We start from the raw sequence: 9,033 nt of genomic DNA, 5'->3' as shown, positions 1-9,033 counted from the left end.
GCCTTTTGGATCGTGTGTAGAATGTAGCTTTTAACTACGATTTGAGAGAGAAACAACGAGAGATTCCAGAAAAGGCTTTCTAGGGAGCTGTAAAGCCCAGTGACGGCACTGGTTTCCCATAACGTCTGCATAAATGCAAAACGTAAATAAATTTACTGGTGGTTATATTGTATTATAATAAAACACTTGTTACATATCTATGTTAACCTATGCATTAATATTGGTGAGTAAATACTGTAGCTGAATGCTGTATTGTTTTTAAAGATTGTGTAATGGTTACTATAAAAATAAATAAGCATGGGTGCACGTATTATATTTTCTGCATTCTTTGGTCAATATGAACAACGCTATGCTAAACGAGAATCAGTGCCGAATGTCAGAATGTCTCGGATTCGTACCATCAATTGCTCGTAAACCTGAAATGGCCCTTCTTTGCATTCTTTCAATAAACATTTAGAGAAACGGACAATGTCTTGGTTGTTGGTTTTATATCCCCATTACCTTTTGAAAAAAAACATTAATATTAAAATATTAACCGCTTTTATACGGTTTTATACTCACACCACAGCATACATCGCTTCAAACATATTTTTTATTACAAAATTCAGAGCGACCATATATGAGTCTATTCGTAAATTAAGAATTTATATATGAGCACATCGCCACCTAGCGGATACACAAACACAACGGCCCTTAGGGGTTTATTCATTAACTGTCTTGGAAAACAAATACTGTATTCAATTCACTCTTTCATAGCGCTTTTCTGGACGCTCCACTCGAAGCGCTTTACAGGTAATGGGGATCCCCTCCACCTCCACCAGTGTGCAGCCCCACCTGGATGATGCGCCAGTCCGCTCCCCCCAGACACCAGCTCTCAGTGGGGAGGAGAGCAGAGTGATGGAGCCAGTTCGGGGATGGGGATTATTAGGAGGCCATGATTGGTAAAGGCCAGGGGGAAATCTGACCAGGACACCGGGTTAACACCCCTACTCTTTTCGAGAAACGCCCTGGGATTTTTAATGACCACAGAGAGTCAGGACCTCGGTTTTACGTCTCCTCCGAATTACGGCGCCTTTTTACAGTATAGTGTCCCCGTCACTATACAGGGGCATCAGGACCCACACAGACCACAGGGTGAGCGCTCCCTGCTGGCCCCACTAACACCTCTTCCAACAACAGCTTTCCCAGTAAGTCTCCCACCCAGGCTCACACCCGCTGAGCTTCACCGGCTGCCAGTTGTGAGTTGCAGGGCGATATCACTGATAAACCTCGGAATAACGCTGATTCACCCCTCATGTGTTAAGAAGCGAAATTATACGTAAAACGCGCATCGTCTTTGACTGTACCGTTGGGGGGGTCGGGGTTCTTTTTGAATTTGTTTTTCACTTTTTCACTCTTAATTTCATCGTAATTCTCTTTAAACATGTACAATAATTTTTTGACTACCTCGTAATATTTAATAAACAAAAAAAATGGAAACAACACGCGTCGTACCAGCACACCTCTCATTCCCTGTTACTTATAATTACAAAAAAAAACATAGTCGTAATATAAAACTCAATTTCATACAGCGCCTTTGACAGTTGCACCTCAAAGTGCCTTACAGTAGGTGTAGAACAGTTATTAGGATACTAAATTACTAAGGAAGAACATGTAGAAACGACAAGTCAGAAAAGGGAGCGGACACAGCCACTAATTAAGTAAAACCCTTTCTTTCTGAGAAAGAGAGGGTTTGAAGTCTAGATTTCAAGGCAATTACAGCATAATTGCTTCGACCTTCCCGGATAGGGATTTCAGCTGTCCCAGGCACTGAGCCCACGTGGGGTCACGGTTGTCTAGTCAAGCTGACCCGTGCTGGTGTGGGTAAATTAAGTGAAGGTCAAGGGTGATGTTAGACCAGCTGCTGTCCGAGTGAGAAATCGGCGTCCGTCTGGATGAGTCAGCTATGCCATCGCTTCACGGGCGGCTGCCGATGGTAATCTAATCGTATCTACGGTCGCCACGATAATTGACTGCATATCATAAACCACAGAAGAAAGTGCATTTTCCAAGCGCACGTCTATGCGCTACGGACAGGATAGATCAAAAACGTAAATGTTGAATACAGATTTACAATGAACACGACTCGTAGTACTGATGACTGTTCGAAATAATATTCCTTTGACATCCATATGGGCGTTGTGATGGACGTCAATGTCGAATGATACAAGGCAAGCCTTCAGGACTTGAGGGGTGTCCAAGAGTTTCTGCGGTATATACCGCCAGAATCGACGTGAGTTTCCGGCTGGATCTAACTATCTCAAAGTCTGGTCGTGGAAACAGCGATATCGCCCGGTGTGGCAGCTGTCCAGCGGTGCTGAGGTGTTGGGCCGGCGGAACTGTACTTTCTGACTCGGAAACCTCCGCCAAGAACTACAGTGGAAGAGGACGCCAGGAACTTTTTGGGTTGTACTGTTCAAGACGAGGAAAAGTGCACAGCGGATAATTTTATGTTGAATAATATCATATGTATGTTAATGCATGAGCTATATATATATTTCGGGTACACAAGAGAAACGTTTTTTTTTTCTTTTCGATGGTGTTGGGCTGTACAAGAGACTGCAATAGTCTGAATTTCCCTATTACAGCTTATTCCCGGTTCTTCATAAAATCCTGATTAACTTCTACATCGGGGCCCGAAATAAACACACACGTCTACAAAAACTGCTATATCTAAAATTATGTAAATCTAATCTAAACCTAACTTGCATGTGTACCTTTCCATTCACCTGTATAATTCTACACAGAGAGGTTTGACACGTCCCAACAGTATGCATAGCAATGGAAATGATCAAAGATCATCTTTTCTTATAGCGCCTCTCATGACACATCGGCGCAACGTGATTTAAAATAAAACGAGGCAAAAGCAAGATCAAGAGAGGTGTTTACACAAATAATTATTACCGTAATAAAAAGTATGAATATATCTGGGTAGGATATGTATTGTCTCCCAGCAAATGGTAATTCTGTGCACGAGAGAACTTAAAACTCGGAGGTTTAAAATGCACTTAGACTGAACACAGCTATAGTCTATTGCTATTAGTAATACTAATAGAAAAATACTAGAATAATCCCAGATCTTCAGATAATCAATACCGAATCACAAATACGCTGTTGTATACTATAGCTGTCACACTTCTGTAGGTTGTATCTCATATTGGGAAACATAACGTTTTTGAGAGGTGCCTGTGAGTTCATTTAGAAATAAACAGCTGGTAATTCGCATCCATGTTATTAAATACACGTAAATATTTTTTTGAGGAAATGTTCAGATATCCAAAGATGACCTGCTTTCCCAAACCCGCTCTAGCAGATGCGCTCTTCAAAAATGTCTTCCGAAGAACCACGCCCGTTGAGGAAAGGAAGTCGGCGCACAGCTTCTTAAAACGACAAAAAATCAACTAGTTAATCTGTAGTCACTGGGCAGACAACAATATGGAAAATACAAGACACAAACATTTAAAAAACAAAACAAATCGAGACATGTCATATGATAAGTAGAAAATAGGTATTACAAATGGTAAAGTGGACAAACATAGTGGCATGTTAAAGTAATGAATATATTAGGAGACAATCACTTGACGGTCTTACTTTTTCTCTGAGCTTATAATATCAGACATTCAGGGTATTTGAAACAGCATTTTTTCCCCCAGAAATGATATGGAATTAATATGTATCTGTTTCAGGATTCACAACTTGCCGCCCAATAAAGGAAATATAGGAAAACACGTAAAATGTCTGGACGTTATTTCTCGCTCCACGAAGCTCGTCAAGCGTTCATACAAATAAAACATCACTGCCAAGTCTTTAGTTTACAACTAGCCTACATTCCTGTAGGTTGTATCTCATTTTAGGAAACATCACGTTTTCGAGAGGTGCCTGTGAGTTCATTTATAAATAAACAGCCGGTAATTCGCATCCGTGTTATTAAATACACGTTAATATTTTTAAAGGAAATGTTCAGATATCGAAAAATGACATCAGAAAATAGGAAACTGTATATTGTTTTCAAAACAAGGGCTTGTCGTGAGTATCGTTCCCCTACATCTGTAAACATTGTAAAGACAAAAACACACTTTGCACTCTGTGCAAGGACAGAAGTTTTAACTGGAAAAAAACTGGTAAGCGTCAGTATTGGGTCACCCCCGCCAGAGGGCGCTATTGCGCGTTAATTCTCTTTAGACGAGGAGCTGATGGTATCACTGCACAACTTTGTGATCTCTAATCAATAACTTCAGAAAGCAGTGGCGTGCAGTAGTGGTTCGGGTCCTTGACTCGCAGTTAGAAAATTGCCTGTTCACACCCCGCACGATTCACTGCTGTTATACCTTTCAGTAAGGCATGTTTTCTCAGATTGTTTCTAGAAAGTAATTTTGGATTGCAACATCAGTCAGATGTTCCTGGAGGGGGCGTCGTGTCTTCTGGTTTAAATTTCACCCTGGACTCCTAATGGTTTTTATTTGAATCAATTGGTCACTGAACTGGCCTCTATCACTGCTGTTTCCAGGCCTTAACGTGTTGAGGATCATACATTATCTATGAAACCAGGTGGTCTGTGGCCTAGTAGTAAAAGCCCTTGTTCTAATCAGGATACACCGTGACACAAGATGGTTTCATGCTAATTCTATTAAGGAGGAGATTCAAGATGATCCAAAAAGTTTCTTCTGCCCCTATAACACATGGGATTGATGAATACCCCCAGCTTTAATGTGCAACAGATTATTCTAACGCAGAGACAGGCAACCCTGTTCCTCGCCTGTGGTTGTTTCCTCTTTTCATTCTATCGTAGACCTTACTGATTTAATTGAAGCAATTAAGCAGAGAAGCCAATTGAAATGTGCCTTTAAGACTTACAGGAATGTGGTACGCAAGGATTTGACACAATCCACCATAAGACCACCTATAGACCATGTAGACCAGGCCACTGGTCTTAAAACACTTCATGTGTTTGATGCATTCAAAGCAGTTTATCTGAACATTGTCAACTGGAGCACTGCCACTGCACAGGAGATCAAATCCACCTTAAATTTCATATATGACACATCGATACCAATGTAACAAGTATTAAATGACATGCTTCTATATGTGCTGTTTGTACAACGGTGTGAGGTTTGATAACATGGTTTACACAATAATTCCATCTTTAGAACTGACCAGACTGCGCATGAATCCCAAGCCACTTCCGAGCGGCACGAGAAACCTCCATCATTTGGGTGACCGTCTGCTCAAAAACTACAGAACGCAACTGCCCTCAGGTGTAAAGAATCGAAACCAGCTGGTGGGATTCTCAGCCGGTCAGACTCAGCCGTTTTCGGGAAGCGATTTCTTGGATTTGTCCTTTCACTGCAAAAGGACACAAGACCCCTCCCGAATCCCCAAGGTGGAGAGGGGGCAAAGGCAGAAGAGAGAGCCCCCCCCCCCCTTCCTGCGTTTCATCGATGACGCCCCGCCGCGCTCGCTGTCGATCAGCGATGGGGAAAGGTGAACAGGTGCATTTCGTCCAAAAATGCCCCTTGCTGGACCGGACAGAGAAAGCAGGAAGGAGGAAAAAGAGGAGGGAGGGAGAGAGAGAGAGAGAGAGTGAGCACGTGAGGACCAGAGAGCTTCAGAAGACCCTCCCACACCCACACTGTGTGTGACAATGGAGTCAGTGACACACTTGTGGACAGGGGCCGTGACTCAAAAGGGGTCTCCATTCAAGTCAGGCCCCCTCCGCCCCCCACCCCCCTCCGCCACCTCTCTTTTCTCCGGTGATTAAACTCTCCCCAGCGCCTCGCAGCCCCTCCCCGGCAGCCGGGCACTTTCCCAGCCGCAGAAGGCTGTGAAAGTTCAGCCGGAGTTCCAATAACTTTTCACTGCGGGGTCAGAGGTCAGCCGAACGGGGGGCAGCGAGGTGAGGCGAGGGGGCCCGGGGTGGAGAGGGCGAGGCCACTTCCAGCATTTATTCCGAAATGATTTCCCCTGGACGACCGAATCGAGGTGCAGGATCCCAGGCCTGGTGGGGGGTCCCCCCCCACCCCCCCTCTCGCTTGGTTTACAGATGTGTGCCGGCGACCAAAGTGGACACAAAGAGAGAAAAGAGATTTGACCCCCCCCTCAAATCCACTCACTCCTCCCCACTTCCCCCCCCCCAACTCTTCATCACAAAGAGCTAACCCCTAGGAGACCAGCTGCTTGGTTCTGGGCCAAAACCAAGACCTCATGGTTGGTGCCGTGTGATCGATAACTACCACCTTACACACAGTTCATTCTGGGCAATCGTGTTCTCTCCCGGAGAGATGAGAAGGTTTTCAGGGAACGGGCGGGACCCGCCCGGGGAAGCTAAAGTGAGACTGCTGTTGCTTCACAGTATTTTCCAAATACCGCACCGGAGAGGTGCTTTCAGGACAGGGCCCTGTGCAAATATTTCAGCCGTAGCGCACTGCTGAGCGCTGTGGCTTTATACAGGAGGGGGGAAAAACAGCAGAGGATACCTCTGTCTGTGGTGCTTTTGCGCGAAAGCATCTCACTGCCTGGTATGGGAGCTGCCCCGCCCGGGATCCCAAAGTACTGCAGAGGGTGGTGCAGCTCATTACCGGCTGTGAGCTACCACACATTCAGGATATCTACTCAGCTAGGTGTCTTGAGAAGGCCAGGTCCATTCTCAAGGACCCCAGTCATCTCAGTCACAAACTGTTCTCTCTCCTACCGTCTGGTAAACGGTACCGAAGCATTCGGTCCAAGTCCAACAGACTACGGCACAGCTTCTACCTCCAGGCAGTAAGACTGCTAAACAGCCAACCTGCAGCTCCTTTAGCAAATCACCTGTAATGGCTACATGGACATACAGTTTTCATTGTATTCAGCATAACTGCACTACTTGGACATAAAATATTGCATACATCAAGGACACATAGCAGCTCTATTCATATTGAGTTGTATTCAATTTCTATTACATTATTATCTATTATCATGTAACCTTAATTTTGTGATTTTGGTGATTTTTGTGAGCTCGCAGAAAAGACATTTCAGTGCCAGCAACTACTGCTGCACGCTGTATTGTTGTGCATTTGATAAATAAACTTTGATTTGATGTGATCTGAATAAAACATCCGAGGAGAACTGTGTGCGGGATCCGCTTTGTAAACGCACAAGAAAAACAAGTCCTTTCCCTGCGGAGGAGGCTCTTGTCCTGTTACCCTCTGTGGCCACTGCCCACTTTGTGTGCACCCTAGAGAGCAATGTATCGCACCTTTGCTTACAATTCAGTGTCTGGATAACTGGGACAAGACATTGAACTCATGTTCTGCTTCAAAACTCTGCTGTCGGTTTGTCGGTTCATTTCAAAGTTTCCAAATGAATCCAAAGCATTGTCTTTTGAATTGGTTTCCAGGTTTCCATCCAATGGGTCTCATATATCCAGTGGATGGATAAGGTTAGGCTAAGGTACGGCATGTTGATGGATTAGCATTACAGGCCAGTCAAGCTTAAATGAAGTCTGTTGCTTAGTTTGACTTATTTGGACTGAACAACGGCAGACACGTCTTTACTCAAAGGATGACGCTGTCCGGGAGAAGAATAAACCCTTTCCAGGCCATGTTGTTGAAGCCGATAACTTCACGAAATGCCTGGAGGAGATCCCTGAGTCAAGGTGGCACAGCCAAGGAAATGAACAGAATGGCTTCCTCTCTTTGGTTTACCGTCCATGTTCTGATCAGTCGTAGCCGCTGTGTGTGCGTTCACACTCAAGTTGGCACTTCAGCCTTCACTGTGCCTTAAAACACCCAAGCGTCAGGGCCACATGTGTCCTAGCAACAGGTTGCGCTGAGAGGTGAATGAGGGCAGTCATGAAACGTCTGCAGCTACTCTGGAGTCAGCCCGAAGGAGAACGGACTGGTATCTTCCCGCGCCCAAACGCGTGTCCTGTTAAAAGAACTCAGCCCCTGAAGTCCTCAGCAGAGATTAGGAGGAGAATGTAATTAGTCGATAATCACTCAATGATTCAAAATCAGGAGTGTTGTGGGAGTGTGGAACATGTTATCTGGCTAGGAGGATAAAGCCAATACCTTAGTTTCTTTCAGTGAAAGACAAGATCTTCAGATCAACGCACGACTAGCGAGCAAAACAGGATTGTTGGGTCCAGTAGCCTTTCTTTCATTTGCAGAAAAAAGACGTCAACAGTGCAGTGAAAAATCTCTTTCGAATATGCCCTGATATCCTACATGTCACCTACGCATTGAAACCCAACGGCTCAAAACTGGTCCTTACTCCCCCTGATGAGCACTGTCACCTCGATCTGCCATGTCGCCCAAAACCAGATCGCCTTCGCCGAAACGGAAAGAGCTGGGATTTCAACTTTAAGTGAGGATGAGGACAGACAACCCTGAGTTTCTTTCACCTCGGACTGTGGGCGCTTTTCCCCCTGGAGTTGCCTGGCAACCTCCCTGCAGAAGCGAAGGAATGCGTCTCTGCTCTAAGTCAAGAGGGACGAAAACAAACCAGGCCGAGATGAGGCCAGAGGAGGATATGCCCACTTTTTCCTGACTCACTGCGTAGAGCTCTTCCACACATCCCAGCAGTAATGTCTAAAGCAACATCCGGGAAAGGACTAGAGTAACTCACAATATAGTTTACAGGCCTGGATTTGCTTGGGCCTGTGGGATTTGTGTTCCCTTATTTGTTCCTGTTGAAAAAAAAAAAGTTTAAACGTCACAATATCTGTTACATCGACTGACATGTTCTGACCTGTTAGGGGTCAACATTATTCACTTTGTTTTTTTTCCATCTAAAGTGTCTGTCTCCTTGTATGCCAGTCGCATACAAAGCCGAAATCTAAAAGTCACAAACATTCAGCTCCTATATACATATATACACCATATACATCCCCATGCACAGTTCACACCTCTCATTCTGACCTACAGTCATTTGATCCACTTTTACACATTTAATTATGTTATATTAAATAAATCGCTGTACGAATTTTTTCACCCACAGGTTTTTCTATCAGCTTTATGT

The sequence above is a fragment of the Atractosteus spatula genome, chromosome 23, assembly GCF_055471065.1.
Source record: "Atractosteus spatula isolate fAtrSpa1 chromosome 23, fAtrSpa1.hap1, whole genome shotgun sequence".
Taxonomy (NCBI): domain Eukaryota; kingdom Metazoa; phylum Chordata; class Actinopteri; order Semionotiformes; family Lepisosteidae; genus Atractosteus; species Atractosteus spatula.
The sequence above is the reverse complement of the archived record's forward strand: the minus strand, read 5'-3'. Positions refer to the sequence as shown.